At 34.9% G+C, this 23319-nt stretch overlaps 1 long non-coding RNA gene across 1 annotated transcript; it reads right to left on the bottom strand.

Moving 5' to 3' along the window:
* Nucleotides 1–610: 610 nt before the first annotated feature.
* On the bottom strand, nt 611–21531 carry LOC143676149 (uncharacterized). The gene is made up of 3 exons (XR_013171866.1): nt 21438–21531; nt 12244–12421; nt 611–1423 (listed from the first exon to the last, which is right to left on the bottom strand). It is a non-coding gene; the product is annotated as an uncharacterized LOC143676149 (long non-coding RNA).
* Between the last annotated feature and the right edge of the window lie 1788 nt (nt 21532–23319).

Raw genomic sequence — 23319 nt, 5'->3', positions numbered from 1 at the left:
CAGAGGGAAAACTTTCCGTATTTGTATCAACCAGCCAGTTTCTCCAGGGGACTTATTAAAAAACCTTCATTGGAGTTCCCAGCTTGTGAAAAGCCCTGTGGAATATGAACATGCCCATCCTCACACTTGCATGAGCCAATTCCTGTATTAAATCTCATAAAATTTACATGGTGTATATAATATGTATCTTGTTGACTCTATTTCCTTGGCAAACCCTCACCAATACAATTCAATTAATCAATCTTTGAGTGATGAACCAGTGTTTTTAACCTGGAATAACTCTTGCATTGTCATGTGTATAATTATTTTATAAACTGTTGGATTCAATTTACTAACACCTTGGTGAGAATTTTTGCATTGCTTCTCATAAGAGAAATTCTTCTTTAATTTTCCATTCCTTTAAAGTCTTTGGCTTTGGTACTGTGATGTTACTGGCCTTACAAAATCAGTTAGAAAGTGTTCCCTCTGCTTCTATTATGATTTAATTTTGATTGTTTGATTATTCCCATTATTATGGGTCATGCTTTCCTGTCCACTGAGATGCTGGCTAATCTTTAACTACTTTCCATCCATGGTGAATTTTATTTTGCTGGCTGCTGCATATATTTGTATGACTGTAAATATTCCTGAAATATGTTGAGTGAAACAGTTAAGTTATTTAGAAACAGTTTTGGATTTTATGTCAAAATCAAGTTTTGATTTTATGATCTATTAGTTGGGGCTTGAGCAAATGTGAATTTAGGAATAATTATTTCACATAACTAAGAAAATACCATCTTGCTCAATCTATGCAAAGCCTCATAAATTTTGAGTATTTTTTCCCAGTCTATTTGATCAGAACAGGTGCTATGCCTTGCCCTCAGTGAATACCACATACTCTGCACTCTAATCCTATTACATGGTCTCCCTTAATGTTGATTAGTCTTTCCTGCCTATGTGATGACTACTTTGATTAATACTTGGAGAGACCCTTGCAATTTTCTGAGTTTCTATCTATGCAGTTCTCTCTGGATTGCTTTCTGTTTCTTTAACTCTACTTGTCTTATCTCCCTGGACCTCTGATCTCATATCATCAACTTAAGGAGCTGTCTGTCCTCCCAATTCCATGAACTACACACTCTTTCTAGGCAATAATCTGATCTCACAATAAGTGTGATGGTTAAGTTCATATGTGAATTTGGCCAGGTTATGGTTTGGTCGAACAGGCACTGGCCTGATTGTCATTGTGAAGACATTTTGTGGACTACAATTATGATTAAGTTGATTGCATCTATGGATGATTATATCTACAATCAACTAACCTCTCAGAATCCATTCAACAATGAGAGAAGTTTCATTGAATCAGTTGAAGACTTTCAAAAGAGAACAGATGATTTCACAATCAAAGGGGAGAACTTTCATCTCTTCATCCTGCCAGCTTCTCCTGGGGAATCCATTGAAAACCTTCATCAGCTTGAGTGCTACCCTGTAGAATTTGGACTTAACAATCCCCACAGTCATGGGAGCAATTTTTACAAAAGTATAATACTTACAGATATCTCCTGTTGATTCTGATTCCCTAGAGAACCTTGACTAATAAAGTAAGAATAGGACCCACCTCCTTCATTTACTATTTGTCAGAGATCATTTTCCTTTATTGCCACATCTTATTTCTTGAGCATTATTGTTGAATGTAGAGCATCTGTTTGTATTTGTTGTGTCAGGTGAGAAGGTATATCTAGTCTCTATTAGCCATTGTGGTCATAAGAAGTCCATTTTAATTTTTAAAATATAATTTTGATTCATTTGGCATTATTTTGGAGCATGACCAAAGGAATGGATCAGAATTTATCTCTTGCACTTCAATAAGAATAGGGAAGAGTTCAAACACAAATTATTAAAAGTGTGTTCCCCATTGCCCTCTTTTGTATATATCCTTACACACTCTGGCATATTCCTGAATTTTCTAATCCAGTAGTCTCTCAATGTATTCACACAAATACCACACTGTTTTTATTAAAGATGCTTTGTAATATGATTAAATATCTAGTGGTACTAGCCACATTTGAGATATGTTTTCTTGACTATTTCTAACCATGAAAAATGTACATGACTATATATACTGGAGCTATCTTCCTATCTAAGATGATGGAATACTTTTTCTCATTTTCTCAACTCAGCATTACTTGTATAAGAAATATTTTATGATTCCCTCCAGTCTTTTCACATTTCTCGTTAGAATTCTTACTATTTTAATTTATTCTTTTAAAATGATAGCCTCACTTCTATTGTAACTTGTAAATGATTAAAATGTGTAAGTATGAAGTTTTATGCTCTACACTAATGTCATATTCCCTAAAATTATTTTGTAGATAAAATTTTTGTAAATTTTTTTTCATTCATTTTTGGACTTTCCCCATATATATTTATGTGCTCTACAATGAAACACGATTTACCACTTTAATTAATCATTTTCCAATATTTAATTGTCTTTACTAATGCCTACAGTAATGTGCTAAGCAAGTGAGGTGATGTGGATCTCCGACAGTGTTCTTTTGAACTTACTGAGAATTAATCTACTACTTTTATAGATAACATTTTAGAGCTCAGTGAAATTTATTTTAAGTTGAGGAAATAACCAAAATATTTTATCAAATTAATTTTATAATCCTCTATAGGATTCTGTCAAATAAATTAATTTACCTCTATATATTTCTCCTTAAATGTACAAAATGATATTAATGCATTTACTAATAATGATAGCATTGCATTCCTGTTAAAAGTTGCACTTAATCATATTAATATTTCTAATAATAGATGATTAGCCTATTGGTTGATTTTATTTATCTTTTTTTGCTAACAGTATATAGAATAATTTTACATCTTTGTCTTATACAAGATTTCACAAATATTATAACCATGACAAACTACTGAAGAGTTTGGTAAATTATTTGGAAGCAGTGTTCTTCAATAACTTGAAGGACCTAAGAAGCATTCATTTATTTGATATTTTAGAGGAGTAGAATGTCACTGATAAACTATGTCAACTATTCCTTTTATCTAAGGAATGTCTTTCATGAGTACATTTTTCTTCTATGGATATTTTTAATCCAAAATTTCTAACTCTTCTTGGATTAATGCTGATAAACTATATATTCCCAGAAGATATATATGTTAATGTTAACTGCTCTTTCCAAATAATTTGCATTGAATAGAAAACATGTTCTCTAATGATTTTTAATTTAAGTCGATGGTATTATGTTCTTCCTTTCACTTCTCTTCTTGAAAGTCCCTTATTAAGAGGTCCTTTGTACCATTCCTCTGCTCTTAAACTACAAAATTTTGCAGTCCAAGAGCCAGAGCATAAACTGACAATTATATTTGTGGCTCTGCAAAATCCTAGGAAAGTGGTGAATCCATTGATCTGCTTTGTGGCCTGTCCATCATATGACAGATCTGAATATTTCCTACTTCTGACATATGAAATGTTGTTTATCTCCAGCTATTAAGGAAAGAACATCTCTCAGGGACTCAACCTGTCACTTTGGAAACGCTCATTAGAAACTTTTAGTTGTTTCTTGGAATTGGGAACTGGGAGAAAATTTGTAAGAAATATTCTCAGTGAAACAAACATGTAGTGTCACTGAAAATACAGGTAAGGACTAATTGCAGTTAATTTGGGAATTGAAGTCACAGAATCACAAACCAATATCTCAGTGTCCACTTTTCCTCTCTCCCAAAAAAAAAGATGTGCCTGGACTGTCACAATAATCCCCCTATTTTGATAGAAGAAAGGATTTGGGTATTTTCTATTTTAGTCTGTGAATAGTCTGTAAGGGAAGTAGATGTATCATCTCTGTAAGTCTTTAGGTCTCATCAGGGATCTTTTGGGGACATGGACTTCTCAGTAGCAAGTCACAAAGGAAGAAGGATAATTATTAAGTCTGAGCTTGAACTATGGAAATTAATAATAAAAAATTAATACTGTGACTGATGTGGCAAACATTGCATTTGATAGTTTTTACTTATATGAATTTATTGACTCTTGGAGCTTCTTTGTGTGATTATTCTCACTTGAGAGTTGGGAGAAACTGGAGGTTCTAGACCCTACACCAATCATAACTCTTTCTAATATATTTAAAATAATCTTTGATGGTGGTAAATATTGGTGTTTGTTCCAAGGAATGATTAAGACTGACTTTTATGATCCTTGAGGCAGTAATCCAAAAATTAAACTGCTATTCAATATGTTACAAACAAATCACAGAGAAATTTTCACTTTAATATACTTATTTTAAAAATGTGCTGTACATGTGATAATAGTTTGATGCTGCTAATTGATTCTTCCAATTTTATGTACAAACAATATGAATGAGTGGTAATTGCTCAATATAAATATTTTTCTCTCACTTGGGTTTGATTTGTTTGATGGAGATGAAAGTGTGTGTCTACTGAGAATATCTCCAATGTGTTGATCAAGATAGAACAATTTTCCATCATGATATTAGGGAAGGAGTTTTTAAAGAAAGGTTAACTTCATACTTGTGGGATTCAGAAAGCAGGAAAAAACAAGTGATTTGACAAGTTATTTTTAGGGGGGTGCATGGTCCAGGAATCAAACCCATTTTCCTGCATCAAAGGTAAGCACTCTACCACTTAACCACCCAAACACCCCCAAGGGCTTTGGCATTTTTAAGCTCAAAATCTTGTGGTATTTCCTCAGGTTTAAAAATTCTATTTTCCTTTTTCAGGCTCATCCTCATCTCTCCCCTATATCAGTTTATACAATGCATGAGATTTTACAACTGTAAATTTCATTTTATCTACTTCTCTTATATTTTAACTTTTCTGAATCACTTACTAAAATTTCACTTAATCTTTCTAAAATAATGAAATATAATTATGTGCATTTTAATGAGGAATAATTTAGTTTCTACATGAAAATATTTATCTCTTATCTAGATTCCTTATCCCATAGCCCATGATAAACACAAATATTAAACAATAATTTCTTATAATGATATTATAAATGGCCTTAGCAAGAAAATAATATGTCTTTCTATTGTTCTCCTAATATTAATCCACATTCCTTAAATGGAATTTGGTCATGGAAAATAATTAGATGCCCTTTCATTTTTTTTTTTATTAATTAAAAAAAGAATTAACAAAACAATTAGAAATCATTCCAATCTACATGTACAATCAGTAATTCTTAATAACATCACATAGTTGCATATTCATCATTTCTTAGTACATTTGCATCGATTTAGAAAAGAAATAAAAAGACAACAGAATAAGAATTAAAACAATAATAGAAAGAAAAAAAAAACAAAAAAAACAAAAACAAAAAACCTATACCTCACATGCAGCTTCATTCAGTGTTTTAACATAATTGCATTACAATTGGGTAGTATTGTGCTGTCCATTTCTGAGTTTATATCCAGTCCCGTTGTACAGTCTGTATCCCTTCATCTCCAATTATCCCTTCTCTTTTTTTTTTTTTAATTAACGGAAAAAAGAAATTAACCCAACATTTAGAGATCATACCATTCTACACATGCAATCATTAATTCTTAACATCATCACATAGATGCATGATCATCATTTCTTAGTACATTTGCATTGGTTTAGAAGAACTAGCAACATAACCGAAAAAGATATAGAATGTTAATATAGAGAAAAAAATAAAAGTAATAATAGTAAAATCAAAACAAAACAAAACAAAACAAAACAAAAACCTATAGCTCAGATACAGCTTCATTCAGTGTTTTAACATGATTACTTTACAATTAGGTATTATTGTGCTGTCCATTTTTGAGTTTTTGTATCTAGTCCTGTTGCACAGTCTGTATCCCTTCAGCTTCAATTACCCATTGTCTTACCCTGTTTCTAACTCCTGCTGAACTCTGTTACCAATGACATATTTCAAGTTTATTCTCGAATGTCCGTTCACATCAGTGGGACCATACAGTATTTGTCCTTTAGTTTTTGGCTGGATTCACTCAGCATAATATTCTCTAGGTCCATCCATGTTATTACATGGTTCATAAGTTTATCTTGTCTTAAAGCTGCATAATATTCCATCGTATGTATATACCACAGTTTGTTTAGCCACTCTTCTGTTGATGGAGATTTTGGCTGTTTCCATCTCTTTGCAATTGTAAATAATGCTGCTATAAACATTGGTGTGCAAATGTCCGTTTGTGTCTTTGCCCTTAAGTCCTTTGAGTATATACCTAGCAATGGCATTGCTGGGTCGTATGGCAATTCTATATTCAGCTTTTTGAGGAACCGCCAAACTGCCTTCCACAGTGGTTGCACCCTTTGACATTCCCACCAACAGTGGATAAGTGTGCCTCTTTCTCCGCATCCTCTCCAGCACTTGTCATTTCTGTTTTGTTGATAATGGCCATTCTGGTGGGTGTGAGATGATATCTCATTGTGGTTTTGATTTGCATTTCTCTAATGGCCAGGGACATTGAGCATCTCTTCATGTGCCTCTTGGCCATTTGTATTTCCTCTTCTGAGAGGTGTCTGTTCAAGTCTTTTTCCCATTTTGCAATTGGGTTGGCTGTCTTTTTGTTGTTGAGATGAACAATCTCTTTATAAATTCTGGATACTAGACCTTTATCTGATATATCATTTCCAAATATTGTCTCCCATTGTGAAGGCTGTCTTTCTACTTTCTTGATGAAGTTCTTTGATGCACAAAAGTGTTTAATTTTGAGGAGTTCCCATTTATTTATTTCCTTCTTCAGTGCTCTTGCTTTAGGTTTAAGGTCCATAAAACCGCCTCCAGTTGTAAGATCCATAAGATATCTCCCAACATTTTCCTCTAACTGTTTTATGGTCTTAGACCTAATGTTTAGATCTTTGATCCATTTTGAGTTAACTTTTGTATAGGGTGTGAGAGATGGGTCTCCTTTCATTCTTTTGCATATGGATATCCAGTTCTCTAGGCACCATTTATTGAAGAGACTGCTCTGTCCCAGGTGAGTTGGCTTGACTGCCTTATCAAAGATCAAATGTCCATAGATGAGAGGGTCTATATCTGAGCACTCTATTCGATTCCATTGGTCGATATATCTATCTTTATGCCAATACCATGCTGTTTTGACCACTGTGGCTTCATAATATGCCTTAAAGTCAGGCAGCGCGAGACCTCCAGCTTCGTTTTTTTTCCTCAAGATGTTTTTAGCAATTCGGGGCACCCTGCCCTTCCAGATAAATTTGCTTATTGGTTTTTCTATTTCTGAAAAATAAGTTGTTGGGATTTTGATTGGTATTGCATTGAATCTGTAAATCAATTTAGGTAGGATTGACATCTTAACTAAATTTAGTCTTCCAATCCATGAACATGGTATGCCCTTCCATCTATTTAGGTCTTCTGTGATTTCTTTTAGCAGTTTTTTGTAGTTTTCTTTATATAGGTTTTTTGTCTCTTTATGTAAATTTATTCCTAGGTATTTTATTCTTTTAGTTGCAATTGTAAATGGGATTCGTTTCTTGATTTCCCCCTCAGCTTGTTCATTACTAGTGTATAGAAATGCTACAGATTTTTGAATGTTGATCTTGTAACCTGCTACTTTGCTGTACTCATTTATTAGCTCTAGTAGTTTTGTTGTGGATTTTTCCGGGTTTTCGACGTATAGTATCATATCGTCTGCAAACAGTGATAGTTTTACTTCTTCCTTTCCAATTTTGATGCCTTGTATTTCTTTTCTTGTCTAATTGCTCTGGCTAGAACCTCCAACACAATGTTGAATAATAGTGGTGATAGTGGACATCCTTGTCTTGTTCCTGATCTTAGGGGGAAAGTTTTCAATTTTTCCCCATTGAGGATGATATTAGCTGTGGGTTTTTCATATATTCCCTCTATCATTTTAAGGAAGTTCCCTTGTATTCCTATCTTTTGAAGTGTTTTCAACAGGAAAGGATGTTGAATCTTGTCGAATGCCTTCTCTGCATCAATTGAGATGATCATGTGATTTTTCTGCTTTGATTTGTTGATATGGTGTATTACATTAATTGATTTTCTTATGTTGAACCATCCTTGCATACCTGGGATGAATCCTACTTGGTCATGATGTATAATTCTTTTAATGTGTTGTTGGATACGATTTGCTAGAATTTTATTGAGGATTTTTGCATCTGTATTCATTAGAGAGATTGGTCTGTAGTTTTCTTTTTTTGTAATATCTTTGCCTGGTTTTGGTATGAGGGTGATGTTGGCTTCATAGAATGAATTAGGTAGTTTTCCCTCCACTTCGATTTTTTTGAAGAGTTTGAAGAGAATTGGTGCTAATTCTTTCTGGAACGTTTGGTAGAATTCACATGTGAAGCCATCTGGTCCTGGACTTTTCTTTTTAGGAAGCTTTTGAATGACTAATTCAATTTCTTTACTTGTGATTGGTTTGTTGAGGTCATCTATGTCTTCTTGAGTCAAAGTTGGTTGTTCATGTCTTTCCAGGAACCCGTCCATTTCCTCTAAATTGTTGTATTTATTAGCGTAAAGTTGTTCATTATCCTGTTATTACCTCCTTTATTTCTGTGAGGTCAGTAGTTATGTCTCCTCTTCCATTTCTGATCTTATTTTTTTGCATCCTCTCTCTTCTTCTTTTTGTCAATCTTGCTAAGGGCCCATCAATCTTATTGATTTTCTCATAGAACCAACTTCTGGCCTTATTGATTTTCTCTATTGTTTTCATGTTTTCAATTTCATTTATTTGTGCTCTAATCTTTGTTATTTCTTTCCTTTTGCTTGCTTTGGGGTTAGCTTGCTGTTCTTTCTCCAGTTCTTCCAAATGGATAGTTAATTCCTGAATTTTTGCCTTTTCTTCTTTTCTGATATAGGCATTTAGGGCAATAAATTTCCCTCTTAGCACTGCCTTTGCTGCGTCCCATAAGTTTTGATATGTTGTGTTTTCATTTTCATTCGCCTCGAGGTATTTGCTAATTTCTCTTGCAATTTCTTCTTTGACCCAGTCATTGTTTAGGAGTGTGTTGTTGAGCCTCCATGTATTTGTGAATTTTCTGGCACTCTGCCTATTATTGATTTCCAACATCATTCCTTTATGGTCCGAGAAAGTGTTGTGTAAGATTTCAATCTTTTTAAATTTGTTGAGACTTGCTTTGTGACCCAGCATATGGTCTATCTTTGAGAATGATCCATGAGCACTTGAGAAAAAGGTGTATCCTGCTGTTGTGGGATGTAATGTCCATAAATGTCTATTAAGTCTAGTTCATTTATAGTAATATTCAGATTCTCTATTTCTTTGTTGATCCTCTGTCTAGATGTTCTGTCCCTTGATGAGAGTGGTGAGTTGAAGTCTCCAACTATTATGGTATATGAGTCTATTTCCCTTTTCAGTGTTTGCAGTATATTCCTCACGTATTTTGGGGCATTCTGATTCGGTGCGTAAATATTTATGATTGTTATGTCTTCTTGTTTAATTGTTCCTTTTATTAGTATATAGTGTCCTTCTTTGTCTCTTTTAACTGTTTTACATTTGAAGTCTAATTTGTTGGATATTAGTTAGCCACTCCTGCTCTTTTCTGGTTGTTATTTGCATGAAATATCTTTTCCCAACCTTTCACTTTCAACCTATGTTTATCTTTGGGTCTAAGATGTGTTTCCTGTAGACAGCATATCGAAGGATCCTGTTTTTTAATCCATTCTGCCAATCTATGTCTTTTGATTGGGGAATTCAGTCCATTGACATTTAGTGTTATTACTGTTTGGATAATATTTTCCTCTAACATTTTGCCTTTTGTATTACATATCATATCTGATTTTCCTTCTTTCTACACTCTTTTCCATATCTCTCTCTTCTGTCTTTTTGTATCTGACTCTAGTGCTCCCTTTAGTATTTCTTGCAGAGCTGGTCTCTTGGTCACAAATTCTTTCAGTGACTTTTTGTCTGAGAATGTTTTAATTTCTCCCTCATTTTTGAAGGATAATTTTGCTGGATATAGGAGTCTTGGTTGGCAGTTTTTCTCTTTTAGTATTTTAAATATATCATCCCACTGTCTTCTAGCTTCCATGGTTTCTGCTGAGAAATCTACACAAAGTCTTATTGGGTTTCCCTTGTATGTAATGGATTGTTTTTCTCTTGCTGCTTTCAAGATCTTCTCTTTCTCTTTGACCTCTGACATTCTAACTAGTAAGTGTCTTGGAGAACGCCTATTTGGGTCTAATCTCTTTGGGGTGCGCTGCACTTCTTGGATCTGTAATTTTAGGTCTTTCATAAGAGTTGGGAAATTTTCAGTGATAATTTCTTCCATTAGTTTTTCTCCTCCTTTCCCTTCTCTTCTCCTTCTGGGACACCTACAACACGTATATTTGTGCGGTTCATATTGTCCTTGAGTTCCCTGATACCCTGTTCAAATTTTTCCATTCTTTTCCCTATAGTTTCTGTTTCTTTTTGGAATTCAGATGTTCCATCCTCCAAATCACTAATTCTATCTTCTGTCTCTTTAAATCTTTCATTGTAGCTATCCATTATTTTTTCTATGTTTGCTACTTTATCCTTCACTTCATAAGTTCTGCGATTTGTTTTTTCAGTTTTTCTATTTCTTCTTTATGTTCAGCCCATGTCCTCTTCATGTCCTCCCTCAATTTATCGATTTCATTTTTGAAGAGGTTTTCCATTTCTGTTCGTATATTCAGCATTAGTTGTCTCAGCTCTTGTGTCTCATTTGAGCTATTGGTTTGTTCCTTTGACTGAGCCATATTCTCAATCTTTTGAGCGTGGACAGTTATCTTCTGCTGCTGGCGTCTGGGCATTTATTCAGATTTCTCTTGGTGTTGGACCCAGCAAGGTTGTAATATTTTTCTGTGAAATCTCTGGGTTCTGTTTTTCTTATCCTGCCCAGTAGGTGGCGCTCGTGGCACACGTTTGTCTGCGGGTCCCACCTGTAAAAGGTGCTGTGGGACCTTAAACTTTGGAAAACTCTCGCCGTCCTGGGGGTTCGCTAGCCGAAGCGGCTTGAGCCGGCCCGGGGTCCGAACGCAGGGAGGGTGTCCGAACGCAGGGAGGGTTGCTGGTCGCTGCAGCCAGGGAAAGAGCCCGTCCGAATTTCCTAGTCGGCCCTGGGCAACAAGCGTGGCGGGAGGGCGCCAGCGGCAGCGGCCCGCCCGAGAGAGTGCACGTTCCCCGGGAGTCATGGGGTCACCGTTCTCCGCGGCCTGGGGGTTTCCGATCCAATTCTCTCAGTTGGTCCGGGGGCTGCGCGTGGTGTGGGCGCCAGTCGCCCTGGTTTCAGGGGACCACCTCTCCAATTCTCCCAGCCGGCCCGGGAAGGGGGAAGGGAGTAACTCCGGCTGCTTGCCACCCCGCCTGGTAGGGCCCGCGTGCCTCGGCGATCTCACCCGAGCTGCTTCTCTCAGCCAGCCAGCCGTTCCAGGATGGGGTACGCTGTCTTTTTTATCTCTGTTGTGGCTTTGGGCGCTTTCTGTATCGTTTCTACTCCCCTAGTAGGTGTCCTGGAGAAGAAACTAAGATCCGCGCGTCTTACTAAGCCGCCATCTTCCAGGAAGTCCCTGCCCTTTCATTTTAATAAAACCTTCCCATCTTCATCCATAAGTGATGTTGTTTTTATTTAAAATATTTATGCAAAAAGACATATTAGCACAAATATAAAATAAAAAATTTCAATGAGGAAATATATAAATATATGAGCAATGTTTAAAGAAAAGAGCCAGATTATGAGAGTATAACAGTGTGGTAAATACCAAAGTCATGTCAACCAAGCCTCCGGGTTCAAACCTTGACAATACTGGTATTTAGTTGAGTCACTTAATCTATTTTTAGCTTAATTATTCTAGTCTTTAAAATGAGAATAACAAATAGGTCCTAATTCTTAGAGCTGTAAATATTAAGAGAAAATCTGTAAAATGTTAATAATAGTGATCTATATATTTTAAGTGCTACATACAAACTTGGGAAATTTCTTAATGAAATAAAAGATATTTTAGAGATAAGTTCTCAGAGAAAAAAGTAGTAAGTGGAGAATTTAGAGTTTAATTTTGCATGAGAAAAAAATAACCCACAATTTATGTTTCCATACAGAAACACAATATGTGAAAGTAAATGATGAGTCCTAAAAAATAACAGAATGACCTCCATGGAGTTGAAAATTGGAATAATCTTCCTGTTTCATATTGCCATTGAAATGTTGGGGAATATCTCACTTTTATATTATTATCCATTCCTTAATATCATTGGATACAGATCAATGTATACAGATTTGATTTTCATTTACCTGGATGTTGCCTACTCCTTCGTCATTCTCTGCAGAGTAAGTTGTGAGACAACCAAAGTTTCTGGGGGACACATTTCTCCAATGATTTTGAAACTTCTTCTGTGACTTTGGCATACCTCCCATCACGAGTACATTCCAGGCCATCATGATAATACCTTGGAACTCCAGGTGGGCAAAGCTTAAATTAAAACCCCAAAGTATATTAGTCCCTTCAATACTCTCTGTTGTATCTTGCACATGATATAAATACCATTATTCCTATATGGATTACTAGCATAAAATGTTTAGACTTTTGATACTCTTCCATTACTCTTGATGAAATAAATCTCAGGCCTATTATATATAATATTGCTACCTTTCCATGAAGTTTTTTTTGCATGAGTAGACAAAGGGAACTGAACCTGGATCTCCAGCATGGCAGGCAGGAACACTGCCATTGAGCCACCATGGCCCACACTCCATGAAGTTTTGTGTTGGGAATGTGGCTCTATGGTTTACTTCCTGTATAGACACCAGCAGCAAGTACAGCTTCCCTACAGGAACTATATCTCCCCCAGATCCTCCCATGAGACCAGAACTACTCAAATCATCCTTGTCTTTTTAAAAATATCTTTGTTGTTTTATATTCCTTCTTACATTAGTTATATTTATTTTTCTGTTTTCATAAGCCTAGTTGGTGTCTGGCAAAACCTATTCCTTAATCAGTGCATGTTTCCCAACTGTCTGACCCTTTATTCTCTTGAGTCATGAAGCCTGTATATCCAAGCTCTGTTTCAGAAACCTGGAAGATTTGAAAAGTTCTCACATTTTATCAGGAAAAAACTGAATTGACTGTTTTTAACCTAGTTCAGTTATTGATACACTTATTCTTCACAGACTCTGAAGCACAATTATAAGCCAGTCTCAGATTAAAAAGTTGTTAATGAGAGAGAATTCTGTTCCAATAATAGCTAGCAAATAAACATGACTAAAGCAAATGAAATCTAATGTATTCATTATACAAGTACTTATATAATTATATTTTATTTATGGTTGCTGCAATGAAATCTGAGTCCAGCCAAAGAAGATTATTTCTGAAATAATCTAACATCTTGAAATGTTTTTGATTGTGTACTTTGTAAACTGACATTTTTGTTTCATTTATGATTTAACTGGGATGGCATTGGAAACACAGGTACATAGCAAGATAATAGCATGGGATAGTCCTTGTTGTGGTTAGGAGCTACAAGAACCTGTGAAAATCATGTTCTTAAATTTAATCCATATCTGTGGTTGTGGTCTCACAGTATGTATGACCTTTTCATGTTCTACTTCAGCTAAGACTTGAACCGTTTTAATTAGGACGATTCTTAATCTTCTTACTGGAGTCCTTTATAAGAGAATGAAATTCAGGGAAAAAAGCCACAAACCAAGAAGCTGAAATCAATGAAACCCAGAGAGAAAGGAGAGGCCAACAGATGCCATCCTGTGCTTTTGCGTGTGGCATAAGAAGCAAGATTTTCCAAAGGAGGCTTTTGGGAAGAAAGCATCTCCTTGATGCCTTGATTTAGATATTTTCCTGCTTTAGTCATGCATGAATAATTCCCATTGTTTAAGCCAACCTATTTCATGGTATATGCTATAAGCAGCCTAGGAAATTAAAACAGTCCTATAGCAAATTTGAGTTCAGTGGATTGGACTTGTATTGTTATCCAATTGACCTCATGTGAGCCTGGAGAAAAATTAGGATATAGCTATTGCAGGTATTGGAAGGAAACTTATGAATACTGTGCCTGACATTGTAAGAGAATTAGTGTCAGGTCAAATAGTCTAATGCTTCTGGAGTAAAATGAATACATTAAAATATATTCTGTGAAACATTAGAATAATAACAGTACTACAAAAGAGACTACAAGAAGATAAGTCAGCTCATATTTAAAATGGCCTCAGATGGGAAACAAAATTTTAACAGACAATTTGCATCTGGGTTCAAATTTAATGGACTTTGGGGCCCCTTAGAAGGTAGATTGTCTGGTGCCAAGTCTTGATGACAATTGCACAGGTTGCCAAGCTATAGATTTTAGGAAGTAATCCTGAATTTCCAATTTGAAGAGAAAAGTTTATGGATGATCTGATGAGTGGGAAGAAGAATGCTTTTCAGTGAAAATGAATCAACCACATCCTGCTGTGTGAGAGAGTAATGAAAGACTGGCATTCTGACTGTCCCATAAAAGAGAGGGCCTTTAAATTAGACTTGAAGTTGGGAAAGAGAACAGAATACCCAGATCCCCAGTGCCCCCCAATAGAACTCTTCATTCACCTGCCCCCCTTCCATAACAGTTCCTCTAAATAAAAGAGCTCAGATGTAATAGGCAAAGAAACATTTGAAAGAAATGAAATACATTCTCTTACTAGTCAAGTGAGAGCTGCACTCAAAAGCAAAATAAACATTTGGGCTATTGCATGGAGCCCAGGGAGGGATAGAGTTTGGGATAAAGATTCTTCAGTTTGAGTTGTGATTTACTTTCATAGTGAGGATGGCAAACAGTTAATAGCTCTCCAAGCTTTGAGGTATTTTTTCTATGGACCCATGAAAACATAATTCTATGGTTCATCCTCAATATTGGCAGTGCACACTTGAGAATAAGACTCACAAATATGGGCCAGAGATGGACTATGGTTATCTGTGGGCCTAGGAGGAAGGCAGTCACCTAAACTATGTCTTCCGACAAGAGCATTCAAGTCAGATGAGAAAAATAATTCCGAGGAAACTAAACTTAAAACCAGACACAGATTCAGAGTAGGTAAAATTCATTCCTCTTTATAGAGGCAAGACAAAGGATTGGATAACTCAGTCTTCTTTGGATTGGTAGCTTTGTGGTAGACCATGGGCCAAAGAGAACAGCTGGAAACAATGAATTGGATATAATCTTGGCTGCTTGTGTGTCCAGCTTGGACTAGTGTTTATTGTGTGGTACACTGCAGGAAGTTAACCCAGACTCTCCATGGAGGATAAATAACCACGTAATATTAATTCCATTCTTATTGAGAAGTGTTGGTCTTTTATTGTTTGGTGACTGAAATTGTCATGTCATTGTTATTCACTTTTATTCTTCTTGTATCAAAATCTAAACCAAAGAATAATAAATGTGTATTGACCCTTGTAGTGCCAGTCAGTGTTCTCCAGAGTGTTAATGTGATGTGTTGTATGTGTGTTTATATGTATGTATATGTGTATGTATGTATAGAGATGGATAGAAAGGTTAGCAGAATTTATTTGAGTATGGATTACTTAGGTATAAGTTACTGAAAGTAAAATTCACACTTACTTGCTTAATTCTACAAGTCTGTACAAATACATATACAGTCTTTCAGCCACTCCCACTATCAAGATATAGGGATTTTTCATCACCCAAAACATTTCCCTGCTGTCTCTTGAACTTCCCTTGTAATGTTATGTCTATCCCCACATTACACTCTGGCAATCATGGAATGAATTACTTACCCCAATTTGTACATGTTCTCAGTTGTGAACTGATTGTAAAAGGAATCTCTTGAAGATGTTATTTTTAGTAAGGTGTGGTTCAATTAAAGAGGTCTGGCTCTATTCCAGATTAATCAGTCTTTTATAAAGAAAAAATATATAGACATAGTGATAGAAGGCAACTGGTATGGGTCAGAAGCAGGAAGTCAGTGTAAACCCAGAAAATAAAAGTGAGAACATGAGTACATGACAGAAAAGCAAAGGAACCCAAGAATTGCCTGGCAGAAAACTATGGAGCCTTGGAAGAAGCAAGACTTCTAAACTCTGAAATTGTGAATCACTAAATTCCTGTTGTTAAGCTAACCCATTGTGTCCTGTTTGTCAGAGCACCTGCAAACTTAAGACACTGAGAATGTCTCATCTAGCTTTCTTTTCATATGTTTATATTTTTGAATGTCATATAGGATGTGTTGAACTGTGTGTTCACCAGAAAATTGTATTTAAACTTAGCACATTCCTGTGGGTGTGAAACCATTAATAGGAGGAAATTTAGTTGATATTATATAAATTAAGCTGTGACACAAGTTAGGGGGTAATCCTTTTCTTTTTAGAACTTTATAAATGGAGTTAAATTCAGATAGATAGAGAGAATACCCCAGCTATAGCAGTCAGAAGCTGAAACTCATAGAACCCCAAAGAAAGGGTCATAAAAGGCCACCACGTGCCTTACCATGTGACAAGCTAAGGACCAAGTATCACCTACATCCAGGTTGAATCCCAGACTTTGGGAATAAAGTATCACTTCGATGAGGCCCTGATTTGGACTTTTTCCCAGGCTCAAAATTATAAGCTCATAAATTCCTGTTATTTAAACTGACCCATCACATGATATTTGTTTTGTGCAATCCAGAAGAGCAACACAGTATTGAAATGAAATATATGAGTGACAGTGAGATATCATGGAAACCCAATATTCCCTCATGAGAAAATCTTGTAGCTTTAAATGTCTGCCAGAGTCAGCGAATAGCAATGATATTGGACTAATCTCTTGTGGACTTTCTGAATCCTATTTTTGCCTATATTTACTCCTGATTAAATGACCATTGCAGAGACTCAAATCTTGGATTAATTAGGAGAATAAAAAGTAATGTGCTTTATGAACTCCCCAACATCAAGGCTCAGCTTGTGAGTTGGTGGTAGCAATGCAAATAAATGGCTTGGGTATATGCTAATTGTTTTGCTTAATAAACTATGAAAATCATGATTAGTCTGAATATTTTTATGCCATGAAGTGGAATTTAAAAGGAGAAAGACAAAAATTAACATCCTTAATCTATGTAAAAGTTCTCCTCATCCAACATAAGTTGCACAAGACACTTCAAAACCTACAAAGTCATAATATTTGGCAATTGTAAATTTAAAATAAGAAATGGGCAAATCTAGAATGGACACTGTACTGATGGATTAGATTGGGGGAGGCATTCATATGAACTCATAGATCGGAAAAAGGTAGATATAAAAATAATTATAATAATGTCTACATACATACAATTCATAGTGCCATGTATTTAAAAAGCCTGATAGTAGACATATCCCATTGGGGAAGGCAACCGTATGAACTCATAGGTAAACAGAGATGGGGAGATATAGAAATTATTATATTAATGTCTATCTGAATTTCCAAACACTGTGCATTTAAAAGGCCTGATAACCAATATACACCAGTAGCAATGAGCACATCCAAAACTCAGAATTTTATTTCTAATACCGTTGTCTAATAATAGCATTGTAGAAATGCATGATTCTATATCTGAACTAGGGTAAATAGAAGATGAGACTGAAACATCATGCAGTGCCAGAAATTCGGTGCTCAAAACCAAGAAAATCATGCATATCAAAGGACATAGCATCTAATATGAAAGGGTTCCCAAAGGATAAATCTGGAAAAATCTGAACAAAATAAAAAGTATGGCATTAAATTGTAACAAAATATAAAATAAATGTACAAGAACCTGTACTTATATGAATATGTTATTTGGCAAATTAATAATATAGGAGAAAAATCTTCACAGAAGAACAGTAGCATAGCTAGATATAGATGATAGATAGATAGATAGATATTCTTCCTACAGGAAAACCCAGGCCTCCACCTCTCCATACCACTCCTACTTGCTGCTTGAATTTGGATTGAACTTAATAACTTCCTTTTAAATACTAGAGTATGGAAAGGGAAAGGGAAAATTTATGGTGGAGATAATTGGCAACCTTTGCATTTACCAAGTAATAAAGTTGTTATCACTTGATATAAGCATAGTAATTGCCTGGAACCCTTGATATGATATGTTGTAAGGAAATAGAGTATTCCTCATCAAAACAAACAAAAAATCTTGGTCTCATCATTTTAAAAATATTAGCAAAGTCCACATTTAGGACATTCTTAAATGCCCCTGAATAGCACTCCATAAACCTGTCCAAATCATGAAAAGCAGAAAAAGACTGAGAAACTCTCATATATCATAGGATACTCTGAGACATTATGACCAAATATAGTATGGTGTCCTGGATTGGATAATGGATAGATAGTAGACAATAATATTAAAATCTGAAAAATTTCTGTCAATTAATATTAGTGTACCAATGATGGTTTCTTAATTTTGTCAAATGTAACTTGGTAAAGTAAAATGGAAACATCAGGTAAACCTGGTTGAGCAATGTATGTGAACTCTCTGTTCTGTCTGCAATGAGACTTGTTTATGAGATTTTAAAGGGTGTGTTCACCAATGACAGAGCATGGTGTAAAATGGACAATTTATATTTTTCAGATGAAATAATGGAATCATGTATTCCTTCCATAGCAGGCACAGCACAATCTGAATAGAGTAGAATCAAGGCTCATGGGAGTAAAGGAAATGACTGTTGGGGAAAAAGCAGTGATTAGATCTGAGTAGTTCAACAGCCTCCAATTGTGGTTCTTAAATAGAGCCAAATAAACATAAATAATGTAGGAGAGGGAATTAAAGCACACAAAGGAGATCACAATGGCAAGGATTCTTTGGGTGGCTTTGGATTCAGGTGAGAGTCTGAGGGAGTGATCTTTTCTATGAATGTGTTGTTTGTGCCTGTACAAGGTAAAAACCACTAGCCTAGGTCATATGTCCCAAACACACAACATCATGGAAGGACAATAATGCTGTACAGAGTGATTTTTGCATCTCTAGCTGGAAGTGGAGCATAATGTATTCTGAATAATTTTTCTCTGTGCTGTCTTTATTAATCAATTTTTCAGTTATATAAATTGGAAAACTGATATTGACAAGTGTGTGCAATATCCAGAAGAGATATTAGAAGGACTCATGTACCTCAGGGCTTCTCATTTAAGCTCTTTCCACTATTGAGGCTGATTGTGATGGCCTGAAAGATACCCAAGAGGCAGCTGGTGCCAATGGACACACCCCTGGAAATTCTGTGAATATAGAAAACTAATTTGCACTAAAAATCACTGTGGGGTTGTTTCAACCTGCTTACATTATCTGTGTATCTCCTCTAGAAGAATGACCAAGGAATTGGTTACAGTCTGATATCTGATGTTTAAGTGTACAGAACTTGACCTACATTCAATGAATTAAAGGAAGACAAAATAATTTTAAAAAGTAGGAAATTCCTCAGTATTCCAATGACTATCTGTAATAGAATCAGAAATCTATTTCCAAATACATGCAGCCTATTCTGTCCTTTTCTAGGACTCCATATTCACATCCACAACCAAAGTATTTGCCATGGAAATATTAGTTTTGAACTATATTTTTCATGGAAAATGGAGTTAAAATTTTGCAACCTTTTTTTCATTTCCCCCTCATAATTAACTGCTCAAACCTATTTTCTTTTGCTCAGTTTTATTCACCAGGGTTTAGCAATCTTTGCTTTTTAATAGCACTTAAAATGTAGTGGTTACTCTTATGTTTAAGTGCATGAGTCAGAGAATACTATTTGTCTCTTTTTAAGGAGAAATTATTCATACAGACATGAGAGGACTCCTCTAAATAGAGTTAAAATCAGTATTTGAAACTTTGTAGTCAAGTGTTATTTATTGTTGTGATACACAGGTTATTTTTTCAAATAATCCGAATATATGTATACCTTGTAATAGCTTATTTCAGTTTGTCAGCTTAGTAGTGATAATTTCCTGCTTTTGTCTAAATTTTACTCTTTAGGCCAATATTACATATGAAAGAAGATTCAGAAGTCTTTGAAAAATGCAAATATCCTGAATAATTTTCCATGACCCAGAAAGTTTCTAAGCCAGAGAAAATATCACAAGAAATATTTGAGTCTTAAAACAACTGAAGGTGAATTTTTTCCTACTCTCTGAAATTCTCAATTAAGAAATTAACTTTTCCTTAAAGGCTTTTTCCCAAATTCAGCAGGGATAAACTCTCCCCATGTTCAAGTGGTCACACATATTTTCAATAGATAGTCATATATTGATTTAATTAATTATCTCATGCCCAAATTACATAAAAATAATTATACCTCACAAATTGTTATACAGTAATACTATTTATGTTGAGGAATAGATTTTTCAATAAGGTCCACCTTATTAATCACATACCAAGGGCTTTTGCTCAGAAATAATTATACTTCTCCAAAAAATTTCACAATTTTTCACACTATTTTGAATACTAGATTAATTCCAAAATTACAATCTTAAAGCAGCTTAAAATTCAGTTTTTGATACCACTTGGATCAGACACTTTCATCTTCATCTTCAATGAAGATTTCATTATTTGGGAGTTGGTATAGGAAGTCAGACTCCTTGTCTTTCTCCAAAATCTAAGCTGATAATTCAAGAGTTATTGTGCTTATGTGACACTGGCACTAGACCTATTTCTTAACTAACAGAATCTCTTTTCCAGACATTATCAGTTATCTAGACCTTGAGGTGCTGCCTTTCCTTACAAACTCTGCCTTTCTGGCCAAAATAGAAAATACTCATGAAACTTATTATCTACTATTAGAACAATGAGCTCAGTGATATACAGAATGGCCAAGGTATGTATGAGAAGGAAGGGAAGCAGTCAGACCCTGAGGTATGAGACTGTGATTCTGTGAACTCATCTCCCCATAAAATTGGAATTATCATTTCACATGTAGCAGCAATGACAATAAATGGGGAACAGAAAAAAGTACTAAAAATCTTTGTCTTACATTTTCATTCCAGAGACCAAAGTTCATAATAAGTAGTCTAAAAGGACCATCATTTCATATTATCTCTTGTCTCACTTGGGTTCAGTATAACATGCTGAGTTCTGAGACATGAGGGACTGGCAAAGAAACAGATTTACCACACTTTGTTCTCTGCTTCTATGAGAAGTTCTTCCAAGCAAAATCTAATACTTTGCTAATCCTAGAACCCCAAGTACCATGTTTATTTAATTTATGGGAAGAGAAATAAAATCACATAAGTTGTCACAGAAGGATTTTCAATTTTAAATTGCAGAAGGAAGATCATGTTATCAATAATAGAGGTGAGAAAACATTAACCTTAATTACCTTCTTCAGTAAAAATCAATCAGTTAACCAGGATTAAAGGGACATTTTCCAGCAAAATATACCATAGCAATATCAACTTTAGAAGAAATAGGAGGTCTAAACAAATCAGTAGGAATAACAATATCAAGGGGCAGTTATTGAGTCCCTCAGAAGATATCTTAACAGAAATGTTTGAATATACCTTTAAATATCAGTAATCAATTCTAATTGCTTCAGTGGGATCATTTTTGTTAAGTTGTTCCCATTGAAATGTGACTCTCCTACTTGTAGGTGGGGAATTTTGTTTATGTGGTTTCCATGGAGATGTGTCTCCACCCATTAAAATTAGATTGCTGTTGGAATCCTTTAAAAGGGAACCGTTTTGGAGAAACTTCAGAGTAGACAGAGCTAACAGAGACAGAACTTTGAAGATGAAGAAATAAAATGCACCCAGTGAAGCTTTTTGAAATGAGAATCTAAAGGCCATTTTTAATGGAATAAACTAATAAATTCAAGGGAATAATAGAATTAGGAAAACACTATAAATACTATTTTTGCAAACACAATAAAAAATGGGTTTCAGAAACTAGAATAAATGAATGAATGAAAAATGAATTAATGTCAAAATGAGGAGAAAGTTTATTGGTGCAAGTGGCTGAACTCAGCTGAGCCCCCTGATAAACTAAGCATAACTGAAATTGAGACAGATATTATGTGCATCCTAGTGGACTGTGCTGGTGCTGAAATCACAGCTTTCACAACTTATATTTTCATAAGGCAAAGTTGGAGCTGAATGTATTCAAGTTTGGTGCTAAATATATCAGATCATGGAAAATATGCAGGCTAGAACTACATGTTAATAACATGAGGACACAGTAAGATAAAACAAGATTGTGAGCAACTGTATTGGAAAAAATTATTTACTGTTTAAAGCAAAGAAATAAAAATCATACAGCACATGACAGATATATGAGATAGAAGAGGTGTTGAAGATTAGAAGAGACTTAATAGCCATAACAGCTTGATGCTGTGAGGGCCTCTAATTTTATAGGGTGTAACAGAGATACTATAGTAATGTTTTAAAAAATTATTGACTATATATATATATATAATATCTGTATATACATATATATGTATATAAACATACACATTAATATCTGCAGGAAAATAATGTAATATCCTGGATATACTTAAAATTTTCCTGCAAAAATCAATGATAATATCTGTTTGGATACTAATTGGAACAAACCAAATTTAAAATGTAAATTTTTTTGTTAATTTTGTTGTGTAATGATTACATGTGGTTATATATAATTGTATGTGTCTATATATAATTTATTTCATATCAAGCAATTTATAAAGGTCCAGCAATGTAACACATTGTTGAGCTACAGTAATATATTCAGCTATGACTAGTGTACTTAAATACAAGAATGTTTGGTTGACATTGGCTGCTGGTGTTTCAGTAAAGTTCTGTGGGTAAAGGCTAGTTGGCAGTTTGGGAAGAACACCATACAGGCTGAGAAAACCAAATGATATAGATTTAATGACTGATTCCAACTCACTTAAAAGGGAAAGGATATTCTTAATATGTTTCCTTTCAACAAATACTTATTAACTTACCATGACTTAGACTCTGTTTATAAATGCCGGATACACAATGATGAATAAGATAATCATGATCAATACATTCAAGTTTACACTGAATGATGCTTTAAGATATAAAGACTCTCTGATTTTAAATTGAACTCCTTCATTTAGTCACTCTTGAACGTCTCCTGAATCAGCATTGTCATCAGCGTTAACAGGATAATAATAACTGGACATACTAGGGTCATCTCAAGATTAACAAATATATCCAAGGACCCTGTACCATGTCTGGGTATGGTGAGCACTGCACATATTAACTCTTATTATGGTCGTAAAGCATTGTGATTACCAACATTAGCCCTGAAACAGGCTGGCTGGTTTTGAGCCTCGCTTCAGCACATGGAAGCTGTGTGGCCTTGGGCAAATTACTTAACTGTCCTGTACCTCAGTATCCTCAAATGGATATTTTGAAAAACAGAAATACTTTCTAGCCT

Source organism: Tamandua tetradactyla, chromosome 3, assembly GCF_023851605.1.
Source record: "Tamandua tetradactyla isolate mTamTet1 chromosome 3, mTamTet1.pri, whole genome shotgun sequence".
NCBI classification, from domain to species: Eukaryota; Metazoa; Chordata; class Mammalia; order Pilosa; family Myrmecophagidae; genus Tamandua; species Tamandua tetradactyla.
This window is presented reverse-complemented; position numbering and strand designations above follow the sequence as displayed.